The following is an 18455-nucleotide window of genomic DNA, read 5'->3' as shown; positions in this document are numbered from 1 at the left end:
TGCTCTATACGCATTATAAAAAATTTTTTATAGTCGCGATCTGGATGAGCTTTAAATAAAAATTCAAATTTTTTTTTTATTTTTTTTTTGTTTTATATACATATTTTGTGCTTTATTATATTTTTTAGCTATAAAATATTCTAAAACTGTAAAATAAGAAAAAAAATTGTGTACACAAACACACAACTTTACAGAGAACAATTTTTTGGTAAAATGTTTTGCGTTTTTCCTTTCTTTTCCTTTTTTTTGTTCCTTGTTCATTTTTTTTATTATTTCGCGATTTTTTACGTTTTTTTTTTTCCTTGCCTTTTCTCATAACTTTTCTATTTTCTCTTTCTTCTTTACAATTTACTTTACTTTTTACAATTTTTTTTTTAATGCGCTTCTAGTTCGCGATATATTTAAATTTCATAGCTTTTTATGTGCTATATCAAAAAAAAAAAAATTCTATAAAAGAAAAAAAATGGGGTCCAAAAAACACTTTTTTCCTTTCAGTTTTCTTTTCTTTTCTGTTTTTCCTTTGTGTATGTACACAATTTTTTTTTTATTATTTTTATGAATGTATAAGAAATTATTTTTTTAGTAATTGTGTTTTGTGTGTATGTATAGCGAGCTTAGAGAATTCCTTACCTTACATATAATATTTTTTATTTTAAGGAAAAAAGGCAACAAAAACGAAAGTAATAAAGTAAAAATTAAAATAAGTTTTATTAGATTTTCAGAACGGTATAATTCGAATTTTAATAAATCTATGTGTCTACGATAAATTATTTTAAAAAAATGTGATTTTAACTGTTGATTATATAACTAAATTTCAATTGGTTCGAGGAAAACAGATTTTCAGTATGTTATACGAGAAATGCATTAGAAAGAAAATCATACAAAATTTCGGACGATGCTGTGCCACAACAAAAAATATCGTAACAGTAAAATCGGCTCTGTTCCATGTACGAGTAAATTTTACGAATTTGTATAAAGAAAACCATTAAAATTCCTCTATCCATTATATGGAATAAAATCTTGACTGTATAATATACAAGAAGTACATTAATACAATGGAATGTATTTTCATGTTAATTGGATAAAGCAGCTTTCTTCGTTATTAGCAAAGGCGTCAGATCAATTAGATGTAATCATTCAAATTGAACATACGAGTATAATATTGCATCCTTGTGCTGTCAGAGATTTTTTTAATTAAAAAAAAAAAACATTTCATTAAAAAAAAATCTAAGTCAATAACTAGATTGATCCTTTGATTCGAAAATGTTTTACTCTGGAAAACTATATTGTAAACTCTAGCGCAACATAAAGCACATATCATAAATTCAGACATAAATCACATTTAAAAGTTATAAATACTTCTAGATTCTATCAAATAACTTGCAACTCATACAAAATTTCACACACAGATCGACTGAGCTGACTCAATTTTGAAAATCTGTTAATTCCCAATTATTTGTTTTAAAAGCTTTTGGACAAGTTTAATAGGCAAAATAGTAATATCAATAGTAAATCAAATAGTTATTGAAAATTCAATTGTTGCGTCTGTTTCTAACAAGCTAAAAACTTCCTGTCATATTATGCAATGAAAAACAGCGAAAAGTAACCAGTTTTAAATTCTATCTTAAATTAAATTTTTTAATATAAGTACACACCTATGTTTGTGTATGAATATTTTTTACATACACAAGTCATGTTTACCTAAATAAAATATGTATAAATGTAATAAGATTTTAGTTAGGATTTTTAGATAAAAAAAAAAAATGAAAAGAAAGAGAATTCTAACCAAAAGATAAAACAAAAAGAGAAAAGTTAAATAAATTTATGGATCCCTTACAGTTTTTTTTTTTAAATTTTACCTCCGTTTATACATAATGTTAACCCATAATATGGAACGAAAGAACTCGTTCTTCTTGCACCTATCCCCATTCATGATTTTTTTTCGATTATATTTTTTTTTAACTAGAATTATATTATAAAAAAAAATTTTAAACAAAAAAAAATTAGAAAAAAAAAACTGAAGGATGCTCTAAAAAAAAAAAGGGAAATAAATTTTTTTCCGTTGTAATAAAAAATATAAACAAGAGAACCAAAAAAAAAAAATAATAATAATAAAAAAAAACTTTACAAACACATAAAAATGCGAAAAATATAATGTTGTAATAAAAAACTAAATAGGATGAGCTTTTAAAATAATCCCTTGGTAAGGTTTACGTTATTTTTTTGTTTCTCGTATTTTTAACTTTATTTATTTAGAAAACTTAACCAGAGCTCTATACGGATATAAAATTTTGGCAAATTAAAACTTATTCCGTTTCGAAAAATTCTGCATTAATGAGAACGAATTTTAAATTAGTTGAGAGAACCCAACATATAAGGGAGGGATTTGGAGTTCTTCAAATTTGAGGAAAAATAGGCTTTTCACAAAAATTTGCTTCTTTTAAAAAAGGGCTAGTTTTTCAGCTTCAATACTATGAATTTAAATTCTTATTTTGAAAATATTTAATAGAACAGATGGTCTCTTGTATAGAATAATTATATTGCATTCGCTGTAGAGAAATTCGAATATACAAGTAGCTCGAATTTAGAAACAAGTTCAGATTTAGATGCAAGTTTAACACAATGTTTCACATTTTGCAGCAAATTTCCTGTACATTTTTAAAAAAACTACAACATATTTATAAAAAATGGAATAATTTTGTTATTAATTTTCAATAACAGGTCCGCAACAGGTCTCCGCATCACAATATTGGACTTTACAAACCATTAATTATTTAATTCCTTTGACTGCAGAAATTAAATGCTTTTTCTGTTGAATCCAAATTATTGGTGACGCGAAATCATCAAATTGAATACTTAATGTATATAATAATTAGAATAGGGAATTGGTTATTCCTGTATTATTAGACTCTAGCGAACTCAAAAATTTGAAATCTTTAATTTTGAAATCACATTAGCCAAATAATTGAGCTAGCATTCATAGTCACATATCTCATGTTATTTTACCAAAGAAATCTATCTGTGCAGCTGATTCCTATTTTCTGCATAATCACAATAAAAATTTGGAGTCAAAGACTTTGCTCATAAAACAAAATTTACTTACACGATTACATCGGCATTTTTAATTGCCGATGTAACCGTGGGGTAATAACAATTTTTTTGTTTTTCATTTTTTTTTTATTATTTTTAATTTTTATTTAATTTTTTTTCGTGATTTTTTTTTATTTTTTTTTTTTTAAAGGTGGTGGTTGCATAACTCTTGGTACTTTTTCCACCATGCTTTGTCAGATTTTTTTTTTTTCATTCTATTTTATTTTATTTTATTTTTAAATAATAAAAAAAAAAATGATTTTTTTACATAATTTTTTAGCCATAAAACGATAGAAATAGGAATAGATAGAATCTCTGTTGATATATTTTTCGTCGACTATAAATATATTATTATAAAAAGATGAAAAAAAAAAAACAACAAGGAAAAGGAAGAAGAAAAAAAGGATAATTTGGTTGATGAAAGGAGAGATGGTGATGAAGGAACTATATGCATAGAATTTTGCAATGAGAATTTGATTTTAGGAGTTTTCTACTTATTTTATATATTTATGTTATTCTCTTCTATACTTCGCTGTACTTCAGTACTACATGTTATAATATTTAAGTTAAATGAAGAGAATATTGATGAAGAAGAGCGGTGTATTGTTTGGGGAAAAATTTTGTGACATGGACTCCAAAAAAAAAACCTATAACATTGATGTGAGCTAGAGAGTTTTTCTTGTTTTGGTGGTGGGGGTGAAATTTTATTTTAGATTTGGGGAAAGTTTTATGAGCAATAAAAAAAAAATCGTTGAAAATTACATATTAATACTATGGTGTATAATACTATGAAGGTTTTAGTTATATTTACTTATATACAATAAGTGTGCACGTATGTATGTATGTTTAAATAATATAATTCATGTATATTTTTAGGGGAAATGTAAAATTAAAAAAGAAAAAAATATTATAATTGTATATTTTATACACATATGTACATACATTTTATTACATACTTACACAAATTTTTCTTTTTTTTAATTTTTGCGCATCACTACCTAAATTTTTTATTAGATAAAATGTAATTTCCTGAAAGCAAATATGAAAAATAAAGAAAAAACAGAGCGACGAACGTAAAACAAGCGAAAAAAAAAACATTGGAATGAGTTTTTAATTTTATTTTTTCTAAATGATGTTTTACAAAATTTTTTTTTTTTCTTTTTTAAATTTTATGCGTACAATACATTGTAGGCACTTTTTTTTTTTTTTTTTGTAAAACCACACATACATTTTATTAAAAAAGTACAAAAAAAAATAAATGAAAGCGTTTATGTGTACTTTATTAAACTTCATTGCAGATAAAATTAAATAAATCAAAAGTGTTATCGTTTCGCGACAAAAATCCTTATCACAAAAATTTTGTCAATGGTTTTTTGGTATATAGTAGAATATTAATTACCATACATTGTTTTTCATAAAATCAAACTTTTTAAGAGGAGAAAATAGCAATTTAATTTGTAAGTAATTTAAATCGGAGCCTTTGGTATCAATATATTGTTTTAGTATTCCAATACAGCCTAGTTACATTCTTAGATAATGAAACGAAATTGTCAATAGGATTCAATAATTCTGGACACACAATAGAATTTTCTGAAATATAACAAACATTATTATTATTGTGTTCGCTATTGCATCGATTTACTCTCTCCAAAAATTCCCCCAGAATTTTTAATGTAATGATCTACTATAGAAGATAATGATTCTATATTTTCTACTTTAATTTCTAAAATAAATTTTTTTTAAATCTTATTTTCTTAATGCATAATTCTATATCATATTAATTATTTGTACCTTATTTTTTAAATATTGCGAATTTTTAAAGTATTTGAGGTCACAACATTTAACAAGATTTTGCTACAAAATATTGAATTCCATACTGAAATTTTCTGGAAAAAATATTTGGAAAATTAAAAACAACCCATAGAATGGGCAAATCAAAAAAAAATTATTAAAATTTTTAATAAATTTTTCAAAAAAAATTAAAATATAATTTTTAATAACAAGAATAAACCTCATAAATTTCTCAAGTACATTTTCATACTATCAATACCTTTATAGTCATATCTACATACATATATGTAATAAGTATGAATTACGAGTAATTCATAGAAAAAAATTTTCATACATTTTCCTAAATAGAATCAAAATTTATTTAGAATCCACTTTAAATTAAAAGTCAAAAGCGCAATATTATAATAGTTAAAAGTACAACATTAATAATTATTATTCTATATCAAAAAAAAAAAACTTAAGCAAAGAAAAAATAATTAATTCATTTTGAATCTAAGTATATTATTTATTCGATAATAATATTTCTAAAGTACATCCTTCACTACTATATAGTGTGCAAAATTGCATATTAATTTATTACTATTATCCTCTTAACTACATCCAATATACTTGTATAATTTTTCTCTTTAACATTCAACACTCATATCTTGCACAGCTAGGAACTCTTATACTCGTAATCTAAAAATGTACACGTATAAATGCATATGTTCACTTATTAGAAATTATAATATGTTTTTTGTACGCTATATTATAATGTATTCAACTGTTATACATAATTATTTATAAAACATACATATTAATATGTACACTAATGTATTCCTTGTATATGTCGGTACATACTTAAATTTTATTTCTCATTTACACTCATTAATATAGGTGTATACACATAATATGTATAACAGTAGCATTATGATAAAATGTAATTAAAAAAAAAAAAATTCATGTAATGTTTCAGTAATAGAAGATCATTAAAAAATGAAAGCAGCAAATTAATATTATGTAATAATATTATGGATGTGGGAGGTGTACATTACATTATATGTAAATACATATACATTTTATTTTATAAGCACATACCGTATAATGGATGTGTGAGAATGTCAATAAGTCTGAGCAATAATTAGAATATTGAATATCGAATATATCGACTATAATATGATAAAATAAAATATAAGTGATTTTCTATTGAATATTAACTAAAAAAAAATAAATTTTTTTTTATAAATTTTATTATGAGTAGATATAGGTGTTCATAGATGAGTGGATAATAATTATTATCACTATATAACAGTTATTTGTATTTATTCTATATGTAAAGGGTTAAAAGAATCACGATAGCAAAACAGTTACTATTAATATTATTTAATGTTATTGTTGATTATATTATTATTAGCTATTATTTTTATTAATATTTTAACTATGTAACTTTGATTACATTTTAAAAATTTTATTTTCTTTGTACATTATGATTATTGAATTTGTTATTACAGTTCACATCATGCCAAGCCATAGTTATATGATTTAAAAGTGGCAGGATATTTTTACGAATACGTAAATTATATTTGGAATTTGTTCGATAGGACGGATGAAATATCAAATAAATTAGATAATGACGGTCAAAGTACGTTAGAGAGTGACCTAACTATAAAGGCTATGTTGTACGAAATTTAATTTTATATTAATCTTAAAATTATTATTGTAAATATTTAATTTAAATGTTATTTTGAGTATTTATTTTGAATGAGATTTTCATGCATAATAACCTATGTATGTAGTTTTAAAATCAATTCTAAATTTATTAATTTTACTATGTTTGTTTGATTGATTTCAAGCGAACACAGAATTCGCAGCTAGTATTTTGTTTATACTTATTTAATAATAGTAAACTGATTTTGCTTTTATGTGTATATATGGAAAAATAGCAAGACAATGGCAAGACTTTTTGACTTGCAAGTTATTTAATTTTGGAAATCAAACAATTTTTAGCAATTTTTCTTGTAAGTCATATTAAAATTACAATCTCGTAATACTTATTTGTAAAGATATCTTTTAAAACTTCCAATTATTGCCTTTTCAATAAACCAACGATTGTAGGTTTTATCGGGAATTTTACGCAATGTTACCTATATTATACCTAAATTGATTACCGATATTTTTCAATATTTCAATGCCTAACATACTTTAATTATTTGAATTAAATTTGATAAATTTTCATAATATTTATAAAAACATACATACTATTTGCAACATAGAACTAATATACCTTCCACATTATATTCATTATGGCATATATCTACATATATTTTCCATTTACATCAAATTATTAATAATATTGTAACGAACACGTGTTAAATGGCATGTTAATTTTTTAATAAACAAATGTTTTATTTTATAAAAAGTAAACCATTAACTACTAATGGTGTTGAATTTATTATAATATTTATTATACTTAAATTCTATCCACTTATATATAGATGTACTTCAGTGACGAAGCGTTACTTTTCCAGTAATAAAAGCACATTACAAACACTTATTTTTATTTATACTTCTTAGTTCATATTTTATATGTTTTTATAATTGTAGAATAAATTAATTGATAATAAAACAAGTACTATTATTATCTCGAGTATGTAATATTGTTTGTTTTAGTATTGCCTTAAAGGTATATTGCTATATTGAGTTTTCATTGTCATTTTCGACATTGGGTTTAAGGCAGGGTTTACACATTAAATACTCTGAGGGTATGTGCACGTTTACACATCAAATTTTCATTAAATTTTAATCAAATTAAAGAAAATTGATGAAAAATTATAAATCGTAACTAAAATTTTAAACTTAGCCTGTACCTTCTTCATCATTATTAATATTTATAGAATTAAATTATGCAAGTAAATTATTCATATATTTTATTAAGAATATTTAAAATTTAAAGCAGAACGAAGAAAATGCATATGATTGCATTCAATTTTTAAATGAAGAGATAAATTAGTAGTTCCAACTTACTTTTTATATATAATTTTCTGTAAATGTTGGCCATGAATACGTTATTTGGGGTATTTTAGGAATCCAATGTAAACTCAAATTTCATTCAAAATATCTCCAATTGCAAAATTCATATTGTATTTCTAGCTGCCAGATGATTGAAATTAACAAAAAATTTTACAATTTTCAAAAGGAAATATTGTGAAGTCTTCAACTCCTATGATCTGGACACATTTAACGCACAACTAACACTGCACAATTTGCATGATCGTCAATGCTTATTCGTAGATCGCTTAAAAAGTAATTTAGTTGTAGTGAAAAACAAGAGGAATTAAATCGATATGAAACCGATTACGATTAGTTTTACATTGCTCTTAATTCAGTATTGTTTGTAAAACTGATTCGATATCTATTTAAAATAAACACTAGCGACTAAAATTGAAAATTGAATAGTTAATTAGACAACACCGTCTTCACTTTGCATACTTCTTTAACAAATTGTTAAAAATTCATAAAAAATATTTATTAATTATAATTAAGAAGTTCAATTGGAAACGAGTCTGGAAAAATCAAAACTTTTTGTGAATATTCTATTATGCTTCATAGAATTTTGAAAAAAAAAGCAAAATATTTTTAAATAATTACTAGCCTGCAGACTCTTGTTATCTTTGGTATTTTAAAATTTTAATCGTAGAAGCAGAAATAGAAACAATAGCCCTATATTATGAGCTCGTTATTTTAATTGCAAATGAAATTTGAACATATTTTGTAAAATAAACCAGTGTAAGTAATGAATTCTTAAAATATTTTCTATATACAAATATAAATTATTTATTAATTAATATAAAAAAAATAATTAAAATAAAATGTTAAAAATCTTAAAAGTTATTTTTTATATAATTATTATAGAACAAATCACTTAAAATATCTCATTAAAATTAATATAAAAATATATATTTGAAAAATTAAAAATATTTTTGAAAAACCAAAAAAAAAAAAGAATAAAAATAAAACAAAATACGAAAATATTTCTTAGGGCTTAGTCAAGCTTCTATAATATAGTCTGGAAAAATTTTAAATCTACACTATATTAGAGTATTTATTTATTTGAAAGAGTTGCTCTCAAACAAAATACTTGTCACCATTACGATTTATTTATTTATTTCTAAAAATCATATATATATATAGTATAATATTTGTATATTTTTTTAAGCATTTATCAAAAGGCCTTCAAGCAAAGCATTAATTATGGTTTTTATTATAATAATGTAGAAATATTTTTATTTTTAAGAAAATCTTCTCGTTAATCCATCTATGTGTATACAAAAAAAAACCTCTTTTTTTCAATAGTATTTAAGCTTAGTCGCCTCTAAAGTATGTACTTAGTTCTTTCAGCTTCATGAGAAAAGAAAAGAAAATTATAAAAAAAAAAAAATTCAACAGAGAAACTTTTTTATTTTTTTAATTTAATATGCACAATTCTTTTCACAAAAAGCGAAAGAATTTTCAATAGATGTGCGATCATAAAAATATTGTGTTTTCATATGTTTTTCATTGTCATCCTAGCATAATTATTATTATACACCATATAATTTATGAATATAAATCAGGGACGCAGACTTCATATGTTTTATTCAGAAAATACGTGCATTTGTAAGAAACTAGTTCTGCAAGCACATAACGAAAAATAAAAGCAAAAATTTAAATTTTAATAACAAATAACTCGACATTTTATATGGCATTCAATTTATTGATGATATGCGATTTAATAGCTTTCATATGACATAAATAATAAATCAGAATCATAGACTCATTTGGTGTTTTCATGGAAATTTCAGCACATATTTAAATTTCCAGTAAAAAGCAGCTAGCAATTTTTTGGCTGTACAATTTATTCTATATTAAATATTTTTAAGCAATAATGCAAATTTAGTTCAAATTACGTGTACTAACTTCAAATAAAATTTAAAAGCTATTAATATTAATAAATTCACAAAATTCTGATTTTAATTAAAATAAAAGCATTTCAAAAACATCAATAATTCATTAAAAAATTTTATACTTAAAAAATTATATTTCAATATTAAAGCCTCGTCACTGATTTATAGGTGCGCATACCAAACATATTTTATATGTAATTATATGAAAAAGAAATATTGAAATGGGTTATTGCATATGTTTCTTGTCTTTCATCAGAAATAAGAATATCATAATATAGGAATATTTTGTATTTATAATTAAATGCATAACATCTAGGTATATTTAAAAATCTTAACACTTTTAGAAATAAAAAATAAAATTATTTCTTATAACTAAAACTTTGTTGTTACATATATAAAACTCTTATGTTTTTTAAGCACTCATTACTCACTCTAAATATTTTTTTTTTAAATTATAACAAAAAAAAAAAAAATATTAAAAATAAAGCGAATTTTATTTAAAGAAAAAAAAATTCTTCAATTGAAGATCAATCAAAGTAAAGAACGAAAAAACAAAAAAAAAACGAAAATATTTTATATTTTTTATTCTTTGTTTGTTTGTTTTTTTATATAGGTTCCAACAAGCAACTTCTAACAAGTGCGCTTCTATTATACTCTTTTGCATCTCTTTCATTTCTCTCTTGAGTCCTTGAGTTTTCTATAACATAACTTATGTTTCCTTTTATTTTTCAATATTTTTTTTTCTGTTTTCTATTTTACTCCTTCTCTACGTCAATATTATATATATAAGTTTTTTGTTTTTCTTTTCTATATATATTTTTTTTTGCATAATTTTTCTAATTAAAGGTCCTTACAGAATTATTTTCATATTTCGTTTTGCATAGAATGCTAGAAAAGGAAACATAAGATATGCATATGAAAAATTTCGTTATTATTGGAAAGAAATTATTTGGGAAGCTAGTACAATTTATAATTTTTGTTAACGTGTTGTTTTATGAATTTAATCAAAGATTAAGTAGAATTAGAAAACCAATTTGTTTGATTTCAAATAATCTACGGAATAGCAGTATAGTAGAGAATTTTAACAAATCAATAAAATTTATTGCTTTCATTGTATATGTTCTATAAATTTTACTACTCACTATATATTGTTAATAGCAAGAAAATGTACTATTTAGTACTATTGTATTTAGTAAAATTATAAAAAAATATAGAAAAATTAATATTTTTTAAATTAATTACAGTCACATTTATTGCATTAAAGCTCAATGTTTTTATAAAAATTAAGAGTTTGAAAAACAAAGTTCCGATTATAACATTCAACTTGCACTTCTTTCAACACTCCCCTCCATTAAATTTCAGTAAGAAAACCCAAAACTCGGAATTTAACTTTTCAATATTCGGCAATTAAAAAATTTTGTTTTTATTGAAATTTTTGCGATTTTGTAATTTTACTAATTCTATTGGTATAAACAGCTATAAATTTTAATTCGGCAAGTGGTACGGTAAATTTGACTGAGGTCCCTATTATTCTTTAAATTTGTATTATTTTTTAACATGTAACCTTTGTAATGGCTCATTTATACCTATAAAACAACATGAGACGTTATTCTAACGTCTATCCGTCACCGTCTTTTATACTAATTCTATTTCCACCATAATAAACTAAAATTCACAAAAATATTAATTTATTTGTTTTTTTTTTTTGTGTGTGTTCTTATAAAAGGTATGCAATTCATTATTAATTCCTCTTTTATTTTTATTATTATTGCTTTTTTTTTTGGATTGTAGCAGAAATACTCTAATAATAGAAGTACACTCTTTTTATGTAAAAGAAGCGAAAATATTTTCTCATTTTCTATGTTTTCTATAGCTATACCCCCAACCCTTTCTCTCATATATTAAATATTTTATTTGTTTGTATTGTTTGTTTGCAATGTTTGTGTTCTTGTAATAGTGTTTTCATATTAAAATGCACTTACTTTGTATATAATAGAAAAAACATTATTATTATTATTTTCTATTTGTTTGTTTTTGTTGATTTTTTTTTTCTGTTTTTCCTCCTTGTATTTATACGCTTTCTCTTTCGTTATACTTGTTTTTTTTTTTCTTTCTTCTCTTACTCTCACTTACGCTTTTTTTTTTTTGTGCAAAAAAAGCAAAAATATTCAAAGGTGCGCTTTGAATATTAGTTTTCTTTCATCTACATTTGAATGATTCTAAAGTACTTATTTGGCGCTTTGCTAAAATCTACCACTATATAATCGTACTTTAAAATCAAAACTAATAGCATTTTGAGGTATTTTAAGTCCTTTGTAGCAAAACCACTTCCTTTGTGGATCAAAGGTAAATTACAGAAAGCATCAGCAAAAATAAGAGAGAAGAAATAAAGAAAAAAATCTGAACAGTATTTTTTTTTTCAAATATTTTTATAAAAAAAAAAATTTTTTTTTTAATTTTTTTTTGTTTTTTTTGATACATACATTTTATAAAAATATTTTCTTGTTTGTTTTTTGTTCCTGTTTTTAATTGAAACATAATGAGAGTAATTAAATCAAACAAAAATATTATGCCTACCTATATTGTATGCGATCTCTTTGCCAATGTATGCGTATATATTTTATTTAACACAATGTTATACTTGTGCATATTGTATAGGAAAGAACATTATGTGTAACTAGAATGTTATATGGAATATATGGGCGCGTATAATCTGAGTATATGCATACATTGCACATACATTTCAACAGATGGTTTTTTAATGGAAAATACTTAATTTGAAAATGAAAAACAAAAGACCAAAAAAAAAAAAACGTTTTCTTCTTTTTATTTTGTTGGAAAATGGGAGAAAAAAGAATGTCACAGAGAGCAAAATAAAAAAAAAGGATAAGTGAAGCAATGAATAGAAGAAGTATTAAGGGGCTAAAAAAATTATTTTTAGTATGTACATATGTGCATACATTTATAGAGAAGATATATGTGGTATCTAGAGAGAAATTAAATTATAACAAATAAAAAAAAAGTATAAAAAAATAAAAATTCTAACTGAAATCATTTTATATAATTACAAATAAATCTAAAGAATTTTAAGATATTTTATAATATTATAAATAAAACATAATATGCACATACATACACACGTAAATATATTTTAAAGGATGTTATATAATAATTATATGTGATGTGTATATTGTATAACACAAGAATTTTAAAATAAAGTTTTTTTTTTTTCAAAAGATAATTGTATACCGGAATCATCAAAGAAAATTGAAAAATGTCTCAAAAATCATATTCTAAAAAATAATAATAAGAATAAACAAGAAAAAAAATTAATGAATTTTTTTGTTTTATACAAAAGATATACAAAACGGTAATATATGGGACTTTCTAAAATATTGATTAAATGCTCAAAAAATCATCAGTTTTTAAAATGATTTCATATTAAATGATAAAACATAAACATACTCAATTATTGTTTGATTTCAAAACCCTAGAAACGGAATGATTTAAAAAATTTTTAATAGCTACATAGTCGAGATTTGGAGAAGATTATTGAAAATATATTAAATACACTTAAAATGTATACTATTATACGACACCTACTATTATGCGTTAATGTTTTAATTAAGAGTGGTGTAATAAAAATTATATAGTGTAACGGTTATTCTTCATCTTCCAAAAGATTGTTATCAATAATTTATTGCAAACAAAATTGAGAGCATTGAATCAAAAGAACAAGTTTATTTCTACAAGTATTCTTATTATGCAGAATTTCATGTTAATTCCAGAATTTTTGATAAATTACTGAAATACTTTGAGTATACGAGATAAAAGGATATGAGTTTAAGGCCTATATACTTTGACATATTTCTCATAAACCTTTGATTTTCCAGAAGTAAAAGTATATAGCGAAAAATGCTTCAAAATCAATTATTTTTCAACTATTTTAATGTGGTATAAAAATTTCAAAAACACGTAGGACAATGAAAAAATTATTATATAATGTTTGAATTTACTTTAGCAGATCTTACTTAGATCTGAAAATGTAGTCCGTTTCCGTGACAACGCTGCAAAAAGCAGACTTTTATCGTTTGAAGAACTTTAAAAGATCTATTATCATATTGTCAACATGAAAATTTATGCTGCCAATAATTAAAAACTGACATAATCCATAATAACATGGAGTCTATATAAAGTCAAGACGAGTTAATATTATCAAGTTCAAGGAGCCAATGTTAGTTAATATTTTAATTATTTTAAATAAATTTTAAAGGAATTTTTTTAATTTCAAAAATTTATTATCATTAGGCAGTACTGTCAACTGTTTTGAAAAGTAGAACTTTTTCACTAGAATTGATTTAAATAAATTTAATTTGAACAAATTAAAAATTTTCATTGCTTTTAAATATTTGATAAGCTCATAAAAATTTGATATTTGTTTAGTAACAACAATCACTTATTATTTTTCTCACTAATAACACAATTTTAAAAATTTAGCTGTGAATTCCATCTTTATTCCTACAAAATCTAGCTATATAAAAAGGGTTGGTGTGTTTATAGATAAGCAAATAAACGTGCGAAAAAAGTACAATGGAACAGGCACCTTATTTCTCCTTTACAATAGATTTTATAATTTTAGTTTTTGTTGTATTAATCAATTCGAAAGAGTAGGGATTATTTGCATGCATGCACATAAATAATCACCAAATTGAATCTAAGGATCTTAATTGTTTTGTATTACTAAAAATTTCAAACTTTTACTTTTATGTATCTACATATAAGAAAATGTTATACTGAAGTCATATGAAAAACGGATCACAAGAATTTATTAATTATTTATTCCAATGACTTTAATACCATTATTCAAGGTTATTATTTTATGTTACACTTACATAAAATGAAATAAAAATTTTTATTTAAAAAAAAAAATATTTAATTTTCAAGTCAATCAATTCTACCTTAAATGTTTTGATTACTTTAACATTATTTTGAATCTAAAATTCATTAATATGGAATTGAAATTGGAGTAATATTCAAGCTCCTACCACAACTCTGTAGAAAAATATTACTTATCGATATTTTTCAACTTTTACTCGTTCTCGTGAATTCGATTAAAAATCTTTAAATTTGATTTGATATTTTTTTCGAATTAAAAAAGAAACAATGAAATTTTTTCTCTCCTCCTGATTTTTGTGCTTAGATGCATTTCAATTTAAAGGGGAATGAAACAAGAAAATGGATTTGTTTTTTTTTTCAAATTCAATTATTAAAACATAATTTTCTACTACCCCTATTCTTTTCTCGTATCTTTACCCTTTTAATTTTTCTTTACCCTTTCTTGATTTTATTCTTTTTTTTTATGTTTTCATTTCAATTCTTTTATTTTATATTTTTTTTCCCAAATATTTTCGCAATACTTTCATTTTAATCGTTTTATTTTAATTTTTTTTATTATAACTTAATTTGAAATTATTTTGATTTGAATGTAAAAGACTTAAATTTAAATTTTTCAGTATTGTTGAAAATTTTGACGAACGTTTGTCCGTCTCATTGAAGGGACATAGGAAACATTTTAATTTAAAAATTTTTTTTTGAAATTTTATGAGCCTAGATACCATAAATGTCAAGCGAATTATTTAAAATTCTTATTAAATTTTTTTTTTTAATATAAATCTTCAATCAGACGTCAATAGAGTTTAAATAAATTATTCCAATATTAATGACTGCAGTGTCATACATTTTTGATGTTTTTTGCCGCATACACATTAAAATTTAATAATGATATTATCTCCCTATTATAGGTGTGTGTGAACTAATTATTGGACCACAATTAAATTCCAGTAATTTTAATATTTAGTTGTTAGCAAATTTTAATTCCACAAAAATAAGACAATCCGAAAACTTTATACAAGAACATCAGCCAAAAATCAACATAAAGCGTTTAATTAAATAACAAGTAAATTAATTTTCGTCTTAAGGCTTCCAATACCTGCCATATTCAAAACAAAAAGTTCAATAATATTTAGTTAAAATCGATTGCAAGTTCTTCATTAAAATTCGTTTGCATTTCATGAAACCTAATATCTCACACCAAGAATCGAAATTACGGATTACGGATTTAAATCCGCATCTTCTTTCAAAATCAACTAATAAAAAAATATTCAATTCAATATTATAATGAATCCCTAATTTTAATAATTAAATTCATAAATATTGCTGCTACATACAATTTCGTAATGTATAATAGTTATCCTGTTATATGCGAATGAACAACGCTTGCATTATCAAAATTGTTGTATTTTTAACAGTAAACTTAACAATCATACAAATGAATTTTCTATTGAGCATTTTTTTCTTTTTTGAAAATATTCAAATATAATAGACAATTCTTAAAGGCGACATCTTACTTTTACACAGTATTTTTCTAAATTAAATGTACACAAAAAAAAAGGAAGAAAAAAAATTTTTATTTTTTTTTTCTGTTTTAGTTTTTTGCGTGTTCTTATTTGTAGTGTTATACTTGTATAAATGTAAACATAATTTTATGAGTAACGCCTCAGTTTTTTCTTCATATGTGCAAGTAGGTACACACTTATTTGATTTTTTTCGCATTTTCTACACATATTTTTTAGTTGACTGTATCCTTTTCCGTTTTCTTTTAATTTTGTTGTTCTTATTTTTGTCTTTTCCTCTTCAATCTTTTATTCTCTCAAAAATTATTCTTTTTTTATTTTATTGTTTTTTTTTCTGTATTTTTCTTTAATTTTTATTTTTTTAATTTCGAGACATAAAGACTATACGAGAGTTGATGAATCTTATGTTTTGTGCCAATATGTTTTTAACATTGTTCCAAATATATATATAGATATTATTTTTATATTTACGAGTAATGTGTGTGTGAACGTACATATGTCATATACCTACGTAATATATACAATTTTACTTACATATTTTATACGTATATAAGGAAAAGCATAAATGTTGAGATTTATGTTATCAAAAAATGTACAAATTTGAAAGAGATAAAAAAGAAAAGAAAATCATAAAAAATTGTATACGTTGTATATGTAAAAATTTTATTAATTTTAATAAAAAAAAAAACATAACAAAAAAATTAAAAAAAAAAATTACATACAGTAAGATGAAAGTTATGTTAATGTATTTGAATAAAATTTGTAATAAAAAAAGTTTAATATGCAAATTTTAGATATAGGTCTATATAGTATAATATATTATTAAAAATATAATACTATAAAGGTATCTTATATATTATTATTGTATTATATATTTGAATGCCTTAGCGGTATAATGGTAAAAAGAAAGCATTACCTCAAGCATATTTCATTTTAAATAAAATATTGTGGACCAAAAATTTTGGCCATTCCTACCATTGCCAACGTATTATTTAATTTTATATACCATAGAATCAATTTTAATATATCGCCCCATAATATTATGTTCGAATTAGAATTTATAATTAAAATTTCAATTCTATGATTTAAACTCGAATCTAATTATTAATTTTGTTAAGAATAACGATAAAATAATTTCAAATTGCAATATAACGAGCAAATTTTACGAACTCGAGAGTATAATAATTTTGAAAATTATATTTTGTCCTCCGGCTGTGTTCTCACGTTGTCTATGGCTTTGCTCAACAAACTGTTAGTAAATTTAAAAGTTTAAGTAATGACGTTCGAAAAACTTATAAGATCTACAAAGTATAATATTACCATAATTTGTCTAGAAATTAAAAAGTAATAATTTTATGACTTCAAAAATGTTAAAGATAAAATTACAAATTTCAAAATATTGTATTATTTTAATCCTTATTGTAAAATTGTCAATATTATTAAAAATTTCAAGTAATATTATTTATGTAATAGAATTTTAACCAAATATTTATAGAATTTCTCTTGCAATATAAAAATATTTTCAATAAAGATCAGATTTTTGATAAGGATTATTTTTCACATCAATTATAGCCAATTTATTATTAATTTAAAGAGTAAACTACACTTATGGGTCTAAAAATAATCATTATTTTTAATAAGCCTTTTGTGGTCACTAATTTTGAATTCATTTACTTAGAAAAACTACTAGTGTCTTTTTTTTTTTGATAAATATACTGACATACACAATTTAGTATCATAACACTTCATGAACTTAAAAAAAAATTTGTTATAGCTTACCTTGAAATAATTTTGTTAGCTTGGTATATTTATATCATGAGCTCTGAATTCGCTACATAATTTAATTCCTGGAATAATTATTAATAATCATTCGAGCTATTATTACCTACCTCTTTGTAACTAAATATTCAATTCGAACTCCTCATTTCATATTAAATGCAAAGAACATCGATAGGTAGTAAATCTACATATATTAAAGCTAAGTATTAAATTGTATTTTATTTTTATAAATAAAATTTACATTTTATTTTCAGAGATCTAAAAATTATTTTGATCTATTGCGCCAATTCGTCATTATATTTTATATATTTAATTTTTTTGTTTGCATATATGAGTTTATTGAGATACACACATATCACCTATACATCTATGGTGATGAATATTTGTATGTAAGGTGGTGAAAGAGAAATTTTCGGTGTTTTTTTTTTTATTATTTTTTTGTTTTATGCTATTATAAACA

Source organism: Condylostylus longicornis, unplaced genomic scaffold (assembly GCF_029603195.1).
Source record: "Condylostylus longicornis isolate FDR11 unplaced genomic scaffold, ASM2960319v2 ptg000081l, whole genome shotgun sequence".
In the NCBI taxonomy this organism is placed as follows: domain Eukaryota; kingdom Metazoa; phylum Arthropoda; class Insecta; order Diptera; family Dolichopodidae; genus Condylostylus; species Condylostylus longicornis.
This window is presented reverse-complemented; position numbering follows the sequence as displayed.